This window comes from Cherax quadricarinatus, chromosome 44 (genome assembly GCF_038502225.1).
Source record: "Cherax quadricarinatus isolate ZL_2023a chromosome 44, ASM3850222v1, whole genome shotgun sequence".
NCBI classification, from domain to species: Eukaryota; Metazoa; Arthropoda; class Malacostraca; order Decapoda; family Parastacidae; genus Cherax; species Cherax quadricarinatus.
The window spans coordinates 26,871,787-26,891,655 of NC_091335.1; the positions used below are offsets into that span (position 1 = coordinate 26,871,787).

General features: G+C 43.5%; 1 protein-coding gene across 2 annotated transcripts in view; it reads right to left on the reverse strand.

Moving 5' to 3' along the window:
- The window catches only part of LOC128697336 (mannosylglucosyl-3-phosphoglycerate phosphatase), a 495,221-nt gene extending 476,171 nt beyond the window's left edge, over window positions 1–19,050 (reverse strand). For both annotated transcript variants that reach the window (XM_070094215.1, XM_070094210.1), the window contains exon 1: window positions 18,866–19,050. The gene's annotated coding sequence lies outside the window, so the exon portion shown is untranslated. The remainder of the gene's footprint in view (window positions 1–18,865) is intronic.
- Between the last annotated feature and the right edge of the window lie 819 nt (window positions 19,051–19,869).

A 19,869-nucleotide genomic window follows, 5' to 3' on the forward strand; every position in this document is an offset into this window, starting at 1 on the left:
GTCAAAACTTACATTACACCACTGCTAGTTTGTCACAACTTACAATACACCACTGCTAGTTTGTCAAAACTTACAATACACCACTGCTAGTTTGTCAAAACTTACATTACACCACTGCTAGTTTGTCAAAACTTACAATACACCACTGCTAATTTGTCAAAATTTACATTACACCACTGCTAGTTTGTCAAAACTTACAATACACCACTGCTAGTTTGTCAAAACTTACATTACACCACTGCTAGTTTGTCAAAATTTACATTACACCACTGCTAGTTTGTCAAAACTTACAATACACCACTGCTAGTTTGTCAAAACTTACAATACACCACTGCTAGTTTGTCAAAACTTACATTACACCACTGCTAGTTTGTCAAAATTTACATTACACCACTGCTAGTTTGTCAAAACTTACAATACACCACCGCTAGTTTGTCAAAACTTACAATACACCACTGCTAGTTTGTCAAAACTTACAATACACCACTGCTAGTTTGTCAAAACTTACAATACACCACTGCTAGTTTGTCAAAACTTACAATACACCACTGCTAGTTTGTCAAAACTTACAATACACCACTGCTAGTTTGTCAAAACTTACAATACACCACTGCTAGTTTGTCAAAACTTACAATACACCACTGCTAGTTTGTCAAAACTTACAATACACCACTGCTAGTTTGTCAAAACTTACAATACACCACTGCTAGTTTGTCAAAACTTACATTACACCACTGCTAGTTTGTCACACCCTTTTTTACACTCAGCGTTAACTATTAATGTTCACACTGCACCATTTTCTATCACATGACCAGCCTAAATCCTTAACCCTCCCCCCCTTCCCCTCTCCAAATACACACCCACACCTACCTACCCAAACCCACCCATCCACACACACACACACACACACACACACACACACACACACACACACACACACACACACACACACACACAGAAATAATGGGAAGAACAGAACGAGTCCTTGGTTCACCCAAAGGTGTAGGGAGGCAAAAACTAGGTGTACTAGAGAATGGAAAAGGTACAGAAGACAGAGAACTCAGGAAAATAAAGAAATCAGCCGAAGAGCCAGAAACGAATATGCACAGATAAGAAGGGAGGCTCAGAGACAATATGAAAATGACATAGCATCAAAAGTAAAGACTGACCCGAAGCTGTTGTACAGCCACATCAGGAGGAAAACAACAGTCAAGGACCAGGTAATCAGACTGAGGAAGGGTGATGGGGAATTCACAAGAAACGACCGAGAGGTATGTCAGGAGCTCAACACAAGATTTAAAGAGGTATTTACAGTGGAAACCAGTAGGACTCCAAGAAATCAGAACAGGGGGGCACACCAGCAAGTGCTGGATGAGGTACATATAACCAAGGAGGAGGTGAAGAAGCTGCTATGCGAACTTGACACCTCAAAGGCGGTGGGACCAGACAACATCTCTCCATGGGTCCTTAAAGAGGGAGCAGAGATATTGTGTGAGCCATTAACAAAGATCTTCAACACATCATTTGAAACTGGGCAACTCCCTGAGGTATGGAAAATGGCAAATGTAGTCCCAATTTTTAAAAAGGGAGCCAGACATGAGGCACTAAACTACAGACCTGTATCACTAACGTGTATAGTATGCAAGGTCATGGAGAAGATCATCAGGAGGAGAGTGGTGGGGCACCTGGAAAGAAACAAGTGCATAATTGACAACCAGCACGGTTTCAGGGAAGGAAAATCCTGTGTCACAAACCTACTAGAGTTTTATGACAAGGTGACAGAAGTAAGACAAGAGAGAGAAGGGTGGATCGACTGCGTATTTTTGGACTGCAAGAAGGCCTTCGACACAGTTCCTCACAAGAGGTTACTGCAAAAGCTAGAGGACCAGGCACACATAACAGGAAAGGCACTGCAATGGATCAGAGAATATCTGACAGGGAGGCAACAACGAGTCATGGTACGAGAGGAGGTGTCAGAGTGGGCGCCTGTGACAAGCGGGGTTCCTCAGGGGTCAGTCCTAGGACCTGTGCTGTTCTTGGTATATGTGAACGACATAACGGAAGGGATAGACTCAGAAGTGTCCTTGTTTGCAGATGATGTGAAGTTAATGAGAAGAATCAAATTGGACGAGTATCAGGCAGGACTACAAAGAGACCTGGACAGGCTACAAGCCTGGTCCAGCAACTGGCTCCTTGAATTTAACCCTGCCAAATGCAAAGTCATGAAGATTGGGGAAGGGCAAAGAAGACCGCAGACACAATATAGTTTAGATGGCCAAAGACTGCAAACCTCACTCAAGGAAAAAGATCTGGGGGTGAGTATAACACCGAGCATATCTCCTGAGGCGCACATCAATCAGATAACTGCTGCAGCATACGGGCGCCTGGCAAACCTACGGATAGCGTTCCGATACCTCAGTAAGGATTCGTTTAAGACTCTGTATACCATCTACGTCAGGCCCATACTGGAGTATGCAGCACCAGTTTGGAATCCACACCTAGTCAAGCACGTCAAGAAATTAGAGAAAGTGCAAAGGTTTGCAACAAGACTAGTCCCAGAGCTACGGGGATTGTCCTATGAAGAAAGGTTGAGGGAAATCGGCCTGACGACACTGGAGGACAGGAGGGTCAGGGGAGACATGATAACGACATACAAAATACTGCGCAGAATAGACAAGGTGGACAAAGACGGGATGTTCCAGAGATGGGACACAGACACAAGAGGTCACAATTGGAAGTTGAAGACTCAGATGAATCAAAGGGATGTTAGGAAGTATTTCTTCAGTCATAGAGTAGTCAGGCCGTGGAATAGCCTAGAAAGTGATGTAGTGGAGGCAGGAACCATACATAGTTTTAAGGCGAGGTATGATAGAGCTCAAGGGGCAGGGAGAGAGAGGACCTAGTAGCAATCAGCGAAGAGGCGGGGCCAGGAGCTGTGAATCGACCCCTGCAACCACAAATAGGTGAGTACAAATAGGTGAGTACACACACACACACACACACACACACACACTTGAAAACCTCATGCATCAACATGTCAGTGACACTACCAGAGAGGGGAGGATGAGCCAGCAAGACTGGATCTTGTGTTCACCCTGAGCAGTTCAGACATTGAGGACATCACTTACGAGAGGCCCCTTGGAGCTAGCGATCACGTGGTTCTGAGTTTTGATTATATAGTAGAGTTACAAGTGGAGAAGGTAACAGGAATTGAATGCGAAAAGCCAAACTATAAAAGGGGGGGACTACACAGGTATGAGAAACTTCCTGCAGGAGGTTCAGTGGGACAGAAAACTGGTAGGAAAATCAGTAAACGAGATGATGGAATATGAAACAACAAAGTGCAAGGAGGCAGAGGAAAGGTTTGTTCCCAAGGGAAATAGAAATAATAGGAAGACCAAAGCGAGTCTTTGGTTTACCCGAAGGTGTAGGGAGGCAAAAACTAAGTGCACCAGAGAATGGAAAAGATACAGGAGGCATAGGACCCAGGAAAATAAAGAGATTAGTGGAAGAGCCAGAAACGAGTATGCACAGATAAGGAGGGAAGCCCAGCGACAGTACGAAAACGACATAGCATCGAAAGTCAAGTCTGACCCGAAACTGCTGTATAGCCACATTAAGAGGAAGACAACAGTCAAAGACCAGGTGATAAGGCTGAGGAAAGAAGGTGGGGAGCTCACAAGAAGCAATCAAGAGTTATGTGAGGAGCTCAACATGAGATTTAAGGAAGTATTTACAGTGGAGACAGGAAGGCCTCTGGGGGGACAGAACAGAGGAGGACACCAGCAAGGAATATACCAACAAGTGTTGGATGACATACATACAAATGAGGATGAGGTGAAGAAGCTGCTATGGGACATTGATACCTCAAAGGAAATGGGACTGGACATCTCCCCATGGGTCCTTAGAGAGGGAGCGGATATGCTGTGTGTGCCACTTGCCACAATCTTCAACACATCCCTGGAGACTGGGCAACTACCTGAGGTATGGAAGACGGCAAATGTAGTTCCCATTTTTAAAAAAGGAAACAGAAAAGAGGCACTAAACTATAGACCTGTGTCACTGACGTGTATAGTATGCAAAGTTATGGAGAAGATTATAAGGAGGAGAGTGATGGAGCACCTGGAACGGAACAAGAGTATAAACGCCAACCAGCACGGATTCATGGAAGGCAAATCCTGTGTCACAAACCTTCTGGAGTTTTATGATAAAGTAACAGAAGTAAGACACGAGAGAGAGGGGTGGGTTGATTGCATCTTCTTGGACTGCAAGAAGGCCTTCGACACAGTTCCTTACAAGAGATTAGTGCAGAAGCTAGAGGATCAGGCACATATAACAGGAAGGGCACTGCAATGGATCAGAGAATACCTGACAGGGAGGCAACGAGTCATGGTACGTGATGAGGTATCACAGTGGGCACCTGTGACGAGAGGGGTCCCACAGGGGTCGGTCCTAGGACCAGTGCTATTTTTGGTATATGTGAACGACATGATGGAAGGGTTAGACTCAGAAGTGTTTGCAGATGATGTGAAGTTAATGAGGAGAATTAAATCAGATGAGGATCAGGCAGGACTTCAAAAAGACCTGGACAGACTGGACACCTGGTCCAGCAACTGGCTCCTCGAATTTAACCCCGCCAAATGCACAGTAATGAAGATTGGGAAAGGGTACAGAAGACCGCAGACGGAGTATAGGCTAGGTGGCCAAAGACTGCAAACCTCGCTCAAGGAGAAAGATCTTGGGGGTGAGCAAAACACCGAACATGTCTCCGGAAGCACACATCAACCAGATAACTGGTGCAGCATATGGGCACCTGGCAAACCTGAGAACAGCATTCCGATACCTTAGTAAGGAATCGTTCAAGACACTGTGCACCGTGTACGTCAGGCCCATACTGGAGTATGCAGCACCTGTTTGGAACCCGCACTTGATCAAGCACGTCAAGAAATTAGAGCAAGTGCAAAGGTTTGCGACAAGGTTAGATCCAGAGCTAAGGGGAATGTCCTATGAAGAAAGGTTAAGGGAAATCGGCCTGACGACACTGGAGAGGAGGGTCAGGGGAGACATGATAACGACATATAAAATACTGCGCAGAATAGACAAGGTGGACAAAGACAGGATGTTCCAGGGAGGGGACACAGAAGCAAGAGGTCATAATTGGAAGTTGAAGACTCAGATGAGTCAAAGGGATGTTAAGAAGTATTTCTTCAGTCATAGAGTTGTCAGGCAGTGGAATAGTCTAGAAAGTGACGTAGTGGAGGCGGGAACCATACATAGTTTTAAGACGAGGTTTGATAAAGCTCATGGAGCAGGGAGAGAGAGGACCCAGTAGCAACGAGACGGGGCCAGGAGCTAAAACTCGACCCCTGCAACCACGAATAGGCGAGTGCACACACACACACGTACACACAAACAGCGAGGACTGTTCCAGAAGTTATGAATCGACCCCTGCAATCACCTATAGGTGAGTACGTATGCACTCACACACACACATGCAACACTATCCCTGGCCACACAAACCCCTCCCCCCCCAGTAGTAAAGCACTCACTAACCCCAGTCCTTCCTTCCTCCGGTTGGATGAGCAACATACAGAAAAGTAATGACAATAACCAGTGTATGATACAGGAAGGTGAGCTACGAGGTAAGTACACGAACACCGATGAGCTACCAGGGTGATGAGCTGAAGGAACGAATTACCGAAGTAACCTCAGACATCACGGCTACCACAGAGACAAAGATGACCTACATATCAGATGCCCTATTTCTAGCTGGATATCAAGTGATAAGAGAAGACAGAGGAAGCAGGCGAGTCAGAGGAGTGGCACCACTACAAATCAGTGGAATTTTGAAGAGATGAGATGGATAAACAGACAAGAGACACACAATTTTATAGCGGGCTTGGTTAAGACTAGGGGACTCAAAGCAGTAGTTGCAGTGATATACAACCCACCACCTAACAATAAGAGATTGGAGCAAGATAGGGAGATAACAACAGTGATGGTTGACATCATAACTGAAACTGTAAAGAGTGCATTTACGCAGAACTAAACCAAAACTACTTATTATGGGGGAATTCTATTAGAGAGAGACTGGAAGTACTGTGACCCATATGGGGGACTGGAAACGTGTAGGGCTAAATTGATGGAAATGGTTAGGGAAAACTTTGTGTCAGCATGTTAAGGATAAGACAAAAGAGGCAATCGACCTAATATTTACCACAAGTATGTTTGACATAGGAAAAACAGAATACGAGAGGCCCCTGGGCAGCAGCAATTATGCAGTGCTGAATGCCGAGTACTTTGTGGAACTAAGTGTAAAGGGAAGCAATGGCAAGTGGAGGGTGTGAGGAGCCATATTTTAGAAAAGAAAATTGTGCAGGGATGAAATAATTCTTAAATGCAGTAAAATGGGAAAGGGAACCAAAAGGAGATGATGGAAAACTTAGATGGAAAGTTCTGGAGACAGAGGAGAATCTCATAACCAGAAGAAGAACAGGAAATAACAGAGATGAAGTGGGCCCTTAGTTCAACTAGAGATGCAGAGGAAAACATGGAGAGCATAAGTGTGGAAAAATTACAGGAAGCGAAGGATAGACAGAACAGAGCTGTGAACAGATTAGCCAGAAATAAATATGCAGGAGTGAGAAGAGAGAATGAGAGACAATCCGAGTATAACATAGCAGCCAAGGCCAAGTCTGAGACAAAACTGGTCCACAGTCACATTAAAAGAGAAGACACTAGAAGATGAGGCAATTCGATAGAAGAGGAGAGGAGAGCACACAGAAAATAACAAGACTGCGAAGTGCTGAACAAATGGTTTGAAGAGGTCTTCTCAGTGGAAACAGGAGTGATGGCAGAAAGCCTAATGAGAAAATAGTTCACCAGCAGGTCCTGGACACTATATACACAACTCAGGAGGTTAAAAAAAACTTTTGATGGAGATGAATACATCAAAGGTAGGGGAACCTAAGAAGGTGTCGTCATGGATTCATGGATTCTGCGAGAGGGAGTAGAAGCATTGTACCAGTTGCCAGAGACCTGGAAGACAGCGAATGTAAATGCCTATATTTACGAATGGAAGCAGGAAGGAAACAAGGCACTAGAGACCAATTTCGCTGACAGCATACCTTGCAAGGTAATGGAGATAGAAGAACAGTGATAGAGAACTTGGAGAGTTATTGTAAACAATAACCAGCACAGGTTCAGAGATGGTAAATTTTGTTTTACCAATCATTTGGAATTTTACGACAAAGTAACGGAAACTTGTATGACAGGAGAGAGAGGGTTGGATGGATTTCATTTTCTGAGACTGTAAGAAAGCATTTGATACTGTAACCCATATGAGACTGGGGCAAAAACTTGAGGTGTAGGCAGGAATAACAGGGAACGTACTCCGCTGGATCAAAGAATATCTTAGTTGAGAAGAACAAGGCAGAGTGATTATTCGGGAAGAGATGTCAGAATGGGAAAGTGTAGCAAGCGGGGCGCAGCAGGGATCGATATTACGTCCAGTACTGTTTCTGGTATATGTGAATGATATTCCAGATGGGATTGAGTCGGTGAGGAAGTGGTGGAGGTAGTCTCCATACATAGTTTTCAGAGCAGGTACAATAGGTACCACCAGACTATGAGTGAATCTGGCAAGCAGCAGAGCCAGGAGCTAAGACTCAACCCTGGCAACCACATATAGATGAATGCACACACAATAGTTAAACAGGAGTATATCAACTGGTAGTGTATGATATACACAGGTTTAGAGAATTCTGAGTAGGAAACTTAAAAAAAAAAAAAAAAAAGAGACCTGAGGTGTCTCCAAGAATTCTGAAGTTAATGGATGCGGGACAGTTGTCAGAGATCTTGACGACAGCATGTGTGGTCCCAATATTTCAGAAAGGGGACAAATAAAAACTGGTAAACTGCCAGCCAGTCATTTATATTCATACTGCATGCATACCGTGTTAGGTAATGAAGAAGATAATCAGAGAGTGGTACAGCATTTGGACAAAAGTAATTTACAAGAAACTGGAGCAAAAAAAAAAAAAAAACTTAAGCAGGCACGAGCAACAGGGAAAGTACTACTGTCGATCGAAGAGTATCTGATGGTAAGGAGACACAGAATTAAACCATACCACGGGCGGGGATAGAACCCGCGATCTGAGAGTCTCAGAACTCCAGACCGTCGCGTTAGCCACTGGACCAGCTAGCCACAATAAGATTCGTCCAACTAGGTATATTTCTACACCATACCAGAGAACCTTCACGGCGCGCATAACGAAGATAAAACACCTCAATTACTGGGAGCGCTTGAGGTTCCTGAACCTGTATTCCCTGGAATGCAGGCGGGAGAGATACATGATTATATACACCTGGAAAATCCTAGAGGGACTAGTATCGAACTTGCACACGAAAATCACTCACTACGAAAGCAAAAGACTTGGCAGACGATGCAACATCCCCCCAATGAAAAGCAGGGGTGTCACTAGCACGTTAAGAGACCATACAATAAGTGTCAGGGGCCCAAGACTGTTCAACTGCCTCCCAGCATACATAAGGGGGATTACCAACAGACCCCTGGCAGTCTTCAAGCTGGCACTGGACAAGCACCTAAAGTCGGTTCCTGACCAGCCGGGCTGTGGCTCGTACGTTGGTTTGCGTGCAGCCAGCAGCAACAGCCTGGTTGATCAGGCTCTGATCCACCAGGAGGCCTGGTCACAGACCGGGCCGCGGGGGCGTTGACCCCCGGAACTCTCTCCAGGTACTCCAGGTACCATGTGATATGGTTTGTTTGCAATCGTGTCATTACGATTTCGTGAGACACAGAGTTAGTTTAATATGTTTATTATGCACCACATACCCATCCTGTGGGCGGTAGTCACCACATACCCATCCTGTGGGCGGTAGTCAAAAGATTACAGAGGTACATAATGAATAAAGGGACTGGACCCCAAAGTTTTGACAGCTGAACTACGTCCGAGATGTCAAGCCGGTCGAGTGTAACATGTAAGGTTCTGTAAGGATCGGTATTAGGACCAGTATTGTTTCTGATATATGCGAGTGACTTGCTAGAAGAGATAGATGCATCCCTGTTTGCAAATTATCTAAAATTATTGAGAGAAATACAAATTAATGCGGACAAGGATAGGCTATGAATGGACCTTGAAAAATTGCACAATTAATCAGACAAGTGGCTAATGAAATTCAACCCTAGTAAATGTATGGCTACAAAAACTGGGTAAGAAGACTGGAAACTGAGCACACACTCTTGGAACAGTACTGCAAACCTCACTCAGGAAAAAGGTACTAATGGTAAGCATACTGACAAACATATCACCAGAGGCATATATCAATCGTAAAATCTTTGCACCAAATGCTCGTTTCACAAATATACTAACTTTCAGGACTCTAAACCGTCATTCAGTCTTATATACGATGCATGTCGGGCCCATCTTTGAGTATGTAGCACCAGCATAGAACCCACGCTTGATAATGCAAGTTAAGAAGCTGGAGGAAGTGCAGAGGTATGCAGCAAGACTAATCCAAAGATAAGGTAAATGAGCTATAAGGAGAGGCTATGGGAAGTGAACCTTATAGTATTTTAGGATATAAGTACCAGGGAGACATGATAAGAATATACAAAATACTCAGAGAATTTGATAGGGTGGACAGGGTTAGACTGAGAGGAAGCGAACAGATACACAAACGCACAGCTGGAAGTTAAAGACAGATGAGCAACAGGGATGTCAGAAAAGTCACACAAGACTAAGAGGGAGTAAACCCGGCAAGTGGAAAGAGGCAAGGCCAGGAAATGACATGCCACTCCGTAATCCCAAATCGCTACGGAAACGACTGGTGTCGTAACAAAGATAAGGTCAGGAATTAAAGGCTTCACAAACACTGATAAAAGCTACAGAGGAAATTACTGCATGTGACTGAGTGGGAACTGAAGGGATGGGAGTGATGTGGGTGGCCGGGCAACACCAGATATTAACTCTATTTAGATTTTTGATGAAAGTAGTTTTGGACAGAGATGGAGGAAAATGTGGAAAAATATTGGAGGCGAGCAAGGAACAGGAGAGAATATAATAATAATAATAATAATAATAATAATAATAATAATAATAATAATATCTTTATTTAGCACAAGTACATGTACAAGGTATACAGGCCTAGCTGACATCAATGACACTAGTACTATATAGAAAGCCGCTTGTTATGCACAGCATTTCCCGCAAATTAGATCGGTTTTGTCCCAGGATGCGACCCACACTGGTCGACTAACACCCAGGTACCCATTTTATACTGATGAGTGAACAGGGACAGGAACAGCAGGTGTCTTATGGAAACACGTCCCTGATGTTTTCCACCCATACCGGACGAGATTCGAACTCCGGACCTCAGTGTGTGAGCTGAGTGCACTAGCGATCGAGCTACGGTAATAACAACTGAAGGAAAGGTGCAAAGACTGGAAGAAGACCAAAGGGAGCTGAAGAAGGAACCAGAGGAAATGAATGGAAAGGGAAAATCAAATCAAAATAAAAAAAAATTATTCTTTGCAAAGGTTACAATGGTACAATTGGTACAAAGAAAACCACTATAATGCCGAGGCAAAGGTAGAGACAGTAACAGAGATGGCAAGAGGGGAGACAGAAGGAAGGGAAGAGAAAAGCAGAAATGCTCTCAATGAGACCAGGAGGTATAAGAGATAACAGAGGCCATTTAGAACTTTTAACAGCAGACAAGACAATATGGAGGGGAAAAATGAAAGGAAAGGTGAGATCACTAATGATACTTGGCCTCCATAAGGCCGATGAGATCATAAAAGATGAGAAATGTCTATACTTAGAGTATAGCTGGAGAGGGTTTCGGGGGTCAGCGCCCCCGCGGCCTGGTCTGTGATCAGGCCTCATGGCGGATCAAGGCCTGATCGACCAGGCTGTTATTGTTGGCCGCACGCAACCCGACGTACGAACCACAGCCCGGCTGGTCAGGTACTGGCTTTAGGTGCCTGTCCAGTGCCTTCTTAAAGACAGCCAGGAATCTAATGGTAATCCCCCCCCTCACCTAGATTACGCAGCTCAGTTCTGGTCTCCATATTATATAATGGAAATAAATTCGTTAGAAAACATTCAGTGAAGAATGACAAAATTAATTCATAGCATTAGAAATCTTCCGCATGAAGAAAGATCGAAGACCCTTAAATTACATTCACTTGTTAGACGAAGAATGAGGGGAGACATGATCGAAGTGTATAAGTGGAAGATGGGTATTAACAAAGGGGATACAAATAAGGTCCTGAAGGTATTTCTCCAAGAGAGAACCCGCAATAATGGATTCAAATTAGATAAGTTTAGATTTAGAAAGGATATAGGAAAGTATTGGTTTGGAAACAGGGTAGTTGATGAGTAGAACAGTCTGACTAGTAGGGTTACTAAAGCTAAAACCTTGGGCAGTTCCAAATTTAGATTGATTAAATACATGCGTGAGAGGGGTTGGAACTGAGGCGGACTTGCACACGAGTAAATAGAATTATTAAACCTTATTGCTTGGGTAGCGTTTATTCTGTTAGTGGGTTAGATTTGTGAAGCACCTGCCTATTATGGGCCAACAAGCCTACTGCAGTGTTCCTTTCTTATGTATGACACTTATTGTGTTGTCTCTTATCGTGCTAGTGGCGCCCCTAGTGGCGAGGAAAAGGAGATTAAAGTTGTCGTTTTAATGACAGGAAGAGATGCTGAAGTACAGGACGTGACAAATTTTCAGAGAATCTGAAGGTACTCAGGGTACAAAATACGCCCAGTCAAACTGACCCTTAAAACAGAAAGGTCATTAAATTGGATTATGAGACGGAAATCACTATTAAGGACGACAAAATACTGCTATATATTCCTCGATCAGGAGAGAACAGAAAAGGAGAGGGAACAGACAAGAATAAAATACCTACAAACATAGGATGGAGAAATGGGGAAAACAGGTACGGAATCTCAGCCTCCACGTTGATGACACCAGGCATAAAGTCCACTAAACCTTTCTCAAGCCTCAACCTTGCTTCCAAGTACAATAAATCATGTAGATGAATGGTTGAGAACCGACAACTTGATAAATTAGACACTTGGGTATCTTTACTGAGGAAACGTTTCGCCACCCAGTGGCTTCATCAGTCCATACAAAGGACTGATGAAGCCACTGTGTGGCGAAACGTTTCCTCAACAAAAATACCCAAGTGTTGCACATGTGTCTAATTTATGAACAATAAATCATAAACAACCACATCCCACCGCCCAACCTCTCGCTTACACCGACAATCCTCACCACTTCCAGTGCAGATATTTCTCCACCACTCCTCCCCCTAACCCCGAATCCCAACCTCCATCTATTTCCCATCTCTCTCACCTACACCTACAATCCTCACCCTTCTCCATATACTCTTAAAATAAATGGTTGGGCCACTTATTCTTTCCCACGACCCTTTCCGCTGCTCTATCCTTCACTCAATCCTCCTCCCTATTGTCGCCATCTTGGCTGGGGACCGGGGGGAAAAAAAAGGTATGGACAGACACCGTTTTAACGGTAGAAACGGTTGTCCTGGCAACACATGTACACAAGTCCACTGCTGCTAATGACAATGCACACGGCCGGCAGAAATTCCTTACAGCTTACAACTAAGAGTACATCCACCTTTAAGTTGGGTACACAACTCTTCATGGTTGGGCACATCCAGCCTAACTCACTCTTCATGGTTGGGCACATCCAGCCTAACTCACTCTTCATGGTTCAATAAAAGGATTACAAGTTATACTGTTTTTTAGTAATTCCCGGGCACTATGCCTAGGTAATAGTTGCTCACAACCTATCGACCAGGCAAAGGTGATTTTGGAATCATTTCACCTCGAAACCACCGTCATATAATAATCTTTATTTCTACTAGTACATAATACAACTATTACAGGCCTGGCTGACATCACTGATAATCAAAATACAATACAATATACAATATAATATACACATACAATATACAATACTGTACAATATATAATATACAAAATACAATAATTTAATCATATGGAAGCTAAGACACATGTGCAACATCTGGATATCTTTATTGTAGACGTTTCGCCATCCAGTGACTTTATCAATACAGATTCTAGGACATAATTAGAAGACCGTATAACTATATACAAAAGATGAGGTAATCAGTCCCTTATTAGCCTTGGAGTTGGTGTTGAGAGAACCGTGGTGGTAGAGATTCTGGCGTTTACATAGGCGTCAGTGGAAAGGGACGTGTAGCAGACGAGGGCATGGTCACTGGTAGGCGGGATTTCATCCTGTCGGTATTTTATACCTTTATTGCACAACTTGTCAGACACTGCAACATCATCGAATCTTGGATCAGAGGACATCTACAAAACCTTCTTCAATGCTACTACAACTAACCCATCTCTTTGGGTAGGACCTACTTCCACTGGGGAATCCTGCCTACCAGTGACTATGTCCTTGTCTGCTACACGTCCCTTTCCACTGACGCCTATATAAATGCCAGTCTCCTTGCCTTTGCTCCAGATTCTCCACCACCACGGTGCTGTCAACACTAACGCCAAGGCTGAGGGACTGATTACCTAGCATCTGTATTGATAAAGCCACTGGATGGCGAAACGTCTACAATAAAGATAACCAGATGTTGCACATGTGTCTTAACTTTCATCTTGTCGGTATTTTATACCTTTCTTGCGCAATTTAATAATAAACAAACACAATGAAATATATATATTCTTCATTAGGTTCAGAATGATTTTTGCGAAATTAAGGCTTACACAAATTTTCGCTTGCCTTACTCGGCAAGACAAGCGTTACTATTTAAGCCAAAATAGCAAGTTTTACCTATTCGGATAATGCATTGTTGCATATATTGGCTCATGCCCCAAACCCAGATTGCATCATAATGTTGCAAGACTTTCACTAGGCTACACCTTGGAAAATCAACTGAAGGTGACCTTAGACCTATAGGTAAACATGTAAGCATTTCACATGTTCCTGATATGCAAAACATTTCACAACATTTTTTTTAATATACAGAACATTTCACAGCATTTTCCACAAAATATTTTACATTTTTTCTTACATTCGTAACTTTTTCACAATTTCCCCACAGATAATTTCACATTTTCCTAATATACATGTGGAAAATTGCATTTATCTGAATGTATCATTATATACATAACAGTAAATGAACATAGATAATTATTATTTATCAGTTAGACAAGTAGGAATTTGGGACACCTAGGTCGCAAAAAATGTCCCCCTTCGATACCTACCACTGTCATATCCACAAGTTGCTCTGGACCTATTAATTAAATTAAATATACATCACCAGGAATGCTGGTAAATATATAAATTTGTGGACTGTATATTAAAATTAAAAAAAAAGGATTATATATACACACATTTATATAATAGAAGGAAAATATCACTCACCAATTTGACTGGAAATCAAGGTGTATCATACTCAGAAAACCTCTGTCTATACATGAAAATAACAACTGGCCAGTTATAACATAACAAGACTTATCTGAGGTTCCTGGAGCTGTCTTGTCCAGTCGCCTGATATCTCAAGTTATGCAGGACTGCACATCCAACAATTTCGCCTCCTATTTGAGAGGTGTCAACCCAATTTTAACCTCTAGAGCACGAAAAAATCTTCCCATTATACACTACCGTTAGTGTCCAATTCAAACAAAATGGCGACTGTCTGTTCTTTTAAAAATACACTTTTATTAAATACAATATAGGGCATCTATTTACCTATAAATTACCGTATTTCCGAAAAATATATAGTATTTTCCACAATACAGAACAATATTTCCCATCGTGTATCTTTATGTATGTGGATGCAAATAAAATATCAAATTCGAGCAAGAACTAGCCAAACATTTTATCCACAATAATAACGTTTCAAACATTACTGTGTAGTTCCCAGGTCGTCGATTGTAAACAACTCGTTATGTCTGCAAAATCCATGAGCAAAAATATTGTCAGGTTCTAGCTCCTGTAACCATTACTACCTATATTATGGTTGTGGAGTGATTGCTACCAATAGGATGGTTAAGGGGGTGACTACCTCTCACTAGATGGTTATGGTGTGACAACCACCCACATATTACCATGTATCCACGCCAGTGTACCTAAGTTACCATGTATCCACGCCAGCATACCTTAAGTTACCATGTATCCACATCATTGTACCTTAGTTACTTTGTATCCACGTCATTGTACCTTCGTTAGTTACTACGTAGTTAGATTTTCAAAGCAAATATAATAAATTCGAGGATGCTTAAGTTAGATTTCCTCTCCGGACTGACCAGTCAGCTCTCAGAACTGACCACAGTCAGCTCTCAGAACTGACCACAGTCAGCTCTCAGAACTGACCACAGTCAGCTCTCAGAACTGACCACAGTCAGCTCACAGAACTGACCACATTCAGCTCACAGAACTGACCACAGTCAGCTCTCAGAACTGACCACAGTCAGCTCTCAGAACTGACCACAGTCAGCTCTCAGAACTGACCACAGTCAGCTCTCAGAACTGACCACAGTCAGCTCATAGAACTGACCACAGTCAGCTCACAGAACTGACCACAGTCAGCTCACAGAACTGACCACAGCCAGTTCTCACAACTGACTGCAGTCAGCTCACAGAACTGACCACAGTCAGCTCACATAACTGACCACAGTCAGCTCTCAGAACTGACCACAGTCAGCTCTCAGAACTGACCACAGTCAGCTCACAGAACTGACCACAGTCAGCTCTCAGAACTGACCACAGTCAGCTCACAGAACTGACCACAGTTAGCTCACATGTCTGACCAGAGTCAGCTCTCAGACCTGACCAGAGTCAGCTCTCAGAACTGACTGCAGTCAGCTCTCAGACCTGACCAGAGTCAGCTCTCAGAACTGACCGCAGTCAGCTCTCAGAACTGACCGCAGTCAGCTCTCAGACCTGACCAGTCAGCTCTCACAACTGACCACAGTCAGCTCACAGAACTGACCACAGTCAGCCCACAGAATTGACCACAGTCAGCCCACAGAATTGACCACAGTCAGCCCACAGAACTGACCACAGTCAGCCCACAGAACTGACCACAGTCAGCCCACAGAAGTGACCACAGTTAGCTCACATATCTGACCACAGTCAGCTCTCAGAACTGACCACAGTCAGCTCTCAGAACTGACCACAGTCAGCTCTCAGAACTGACCACAGTCAGCTCACAGAACTGACCACAGTTAGCTCACATGTCTGACCAGAGTCAGCTCTCAGACCTGACCAGAGTCAGCTCTCAGAACTGACTGCGGTCAGCTCTCAGACCTGACCAGAGTCAGCTCTCAGAACTGACCGCAGTCAGCTCTCAGACCTGACCAGAGTCAGCTCTCAGAACTGACCGCAGTCAGCTCTCAGAACTGACCGCAGTCAGCTCTCAGACCTGACCAGTCAGCTCTCAGAACTGACCGCAGTCAGCTCTCAGACCTGACCAGAGTCAGCTCTCAGAACTGACCGCAGTCAGCTCTCAGAACTGACCGCAGTCAGCTCTCAGACCTGACCAGTCAGCTCTCAGAACTGACCGCAGTCAGATCTCAGAACTGACCACAGTCAGCTCTCAGAACTGACCAGTCAACTCTCAGAACTGACCACAGTCAGCTCTCAGAACTGACCAGTCAACTCTCAGAACTGACCACAGTCAGCTCTCAGAACTGACCAGTCAACTCTCAGAACTGACCACAGTCAGCTCTCAGAACTGACCAGTCAACTCTCAGAACTGACCACAGTCAGCTCTCAGAACTGACCAGTCAACTCTCAGAACTGACCACAGTCAGCTCTCAGAACTGACCAGTCAACTCTCAGAACTGACCACAGTCAGCTCTCAGAACTGACCAGTCAACTCTCAGAACTGACCACAGTCAGCTCTCAGAACTGACCAGTCAACTCTCAGAACTGACCACAGTCAGCTCTCAGAACTGACCAGTCAACTCTCAGAACTGACCACACTCAGCTCTCATGCAAAGCTCACCCATGAAGTGTAATTTTTCTGTAAACACGACTGAAAAATGGCTCGGTAAAAACTGAACAACACGAAGACCCCAACGGAAATAAATCACATCGTCTGACTTTTTAAGGTTATTCTAGGTAACTAACACATATGTACTAATCACAAACACTAATCTCTGGTCGAAGGAGACTCAACCTACGAACGTTAGGACAAGTACGCAGTGCTCTAACCACCGTACCACACTGGACTACCTTGGCGCTATGTATGATAATTGGAGTCACCTAAGATTGTGTAACTGTACTTATGTGTACATTTTACCTAAATAAACTTAGACGTAATGTGAAGGTTTTAATTTAGTTTATTTTGGATGCACTTTTCCCATCGCGCTTATAAAAAAAAAACGCAAGTGCACCCCATCCTTTGGGCGATAGTGCCCGATTTATTGTGCACTCCATCCTGTGCATGGTCGAGCCTGGTTAATTGTGCACCCCATCCTGTAGACAGTAGACACTAAATGTGCACCCCATCCTGTTGACAACAGTGCCTAATTTACTGTGCATCCCATCTAGTGGGTGGTAGTGCCCATTTTAATGTGCACGTCCTTTGAACGGTAGTGCTTAATTTACAGAGCGCCTCATCCCAAGAATGAGAGTGCCTAATTTACTGTGCACTCCATCCTGTGCACGGTAGACTAGTTAATAGTGCACCCCATGCTGTGCACAGTAGACTAGTTAATTGTGTATCTGATCCTGTACACGGTAGACTAGTTAACTGTGCATCCCATCCTGTGCACGAGACTAGTCAATTGTGCACTCCATCCTGTGCACGGTAGATTAGTCAGTTGTGCACCCCATCCTGTGCACGGTAGACTTGTTAACTGTGCACGGTAGACTAGTTAACTGTGCACCCCATCCTGTACACGGTAGACTAGTTAACTGTGCACCCCATCCTGTACACGGTAGACTAGTTAACTGTGCACCCCATCCTGTACACGGTAGACTAGTTAACTGTGCACCCCATCCTGTGCACGGTAGATTAGTCAATTGTGCACCCCATCCTGTGCACGGTAGACTAGTTAACTGTGCACCCCATCCTGTACTCGGTAGACTAGTTAATTGTGCACCCCATCCTGTAAACAGTAGACTAGTTAATTGTGCACCCCATCCTGTGCACGGTAGACTAGTTAACTGTGCACCCCATCCTGTACACGGTAGACTAGTTAACTGTGCACCCCATCCTGTACACGGTAGACTAGTTAATTGTGCACCCCATCCTGTAAACAGTAGACTAGTTAATTGTGCACCCCATCCTGCGCACGGTAGACTAGTTAACTGTGCACCCCATCCTGTACACGGTAAACTAGTTAACTGTGCACCCCATCCTGTACACGGTAGACTAGTTAGTTGTGCACTTCATACCCTCATGTAAACATGGATAAACCTAAAGACTGAGAAAGTAAATACATGTCCCAGTACAATAACACAAATGTTACATTAACATTTCTGACTTCAGGTTATCCTAGGTTAAGTCTTCATAAGGCGTCACCACTGCAGATGTAACTCTTTACGTAATTTATTATACAGAAGTACTGTTAAAAAAAATAATTATGGACGAGGCCTAAATCAAACTTGTTTATTTAGTGTCTACAATAATCACGTGCTTAATGCAGATTTTGTGGAAATTTGACCGGAATAAAACTTACCTGTGATTGTGATAGAAAATAAATGGTATAATACTCATGTACTGTAATATATATATATATATATATATATATATATATATATATATATATATATATATATATATATATTATAAGTGGTATATTCTTACCTGATGGTCCGTGAGGTGGGTAGTGCGGGGTATATATGTATGCAGTATATATTCCACCTTTGGTCACTGGTGTATTTGTTCACTGGTATATACACAGTTTGAGTACACTTGTTAGTGTGTATGAGGTGTGATAGCGAGTGTAGTGATGACAGAGAGAGAGCAGCAGCCACACTGCTGTCTTCACCACCTGGGATCAATGTTATCCTCTTCCACACACCACCAACACACTCCTGACACATCTTTCTTCCCTTCTCACACACTCCACCAGTGTTTTCCCTGGATCCACACCTGCAGGTGTGGTGTTTCCCAACACCGTCTTGGCGTGTGAGTGTAGCTGACACTGGTTGTTTCAGTGGTAGACGTGTTATTGGTTATTTTGTGGTGTAGAGGAAGAGAGAACTTGGCAACTAAGTGGGAATATGCGTTCTAGAGACGGGTACAGCAGACGTTTTTCATTCAGCAGTAACTACATTCTACAAGAACACCAGACCTTGATAAACAACAAATTTACTCTCTCTCTCTACCAAAAACAGGCACAACTAGTGTTCCCTACCCTCCCCCTACTCTAGTATATATATCTAGTAATATATACTCTAGTATATATTACTAGAGTATATACGGCTGTCTAGGACCCCCATGGAAATCAGTCTCTGACTTTTCTGGGGTTATCCTAGGTAATTTATATATTTCTTACTAGGTATGATAATTGTACTTATATGTACCTGTACTTAAATAGACTTATTAGCCTAGTGAACACGTCAACACGCGCTAGTCTTCATTATCAAGAACGACAAAAAGTATATTATCTCTCCACAAAGCTGTTAAGCTGTAAAATAAAACAAGAATGTATTTCTTTTCATGTATTCTGTTTATTTGACCTTGAGAGGGAAAAACAGGAAATTTGCGTGACCTCTGCACTGGGACCTGGATATTGCAAACTCATGCAACTCGACCAACTCCCACAGCGGGCCAGACACTACCTCACTCCCTCCAAACATCTCACT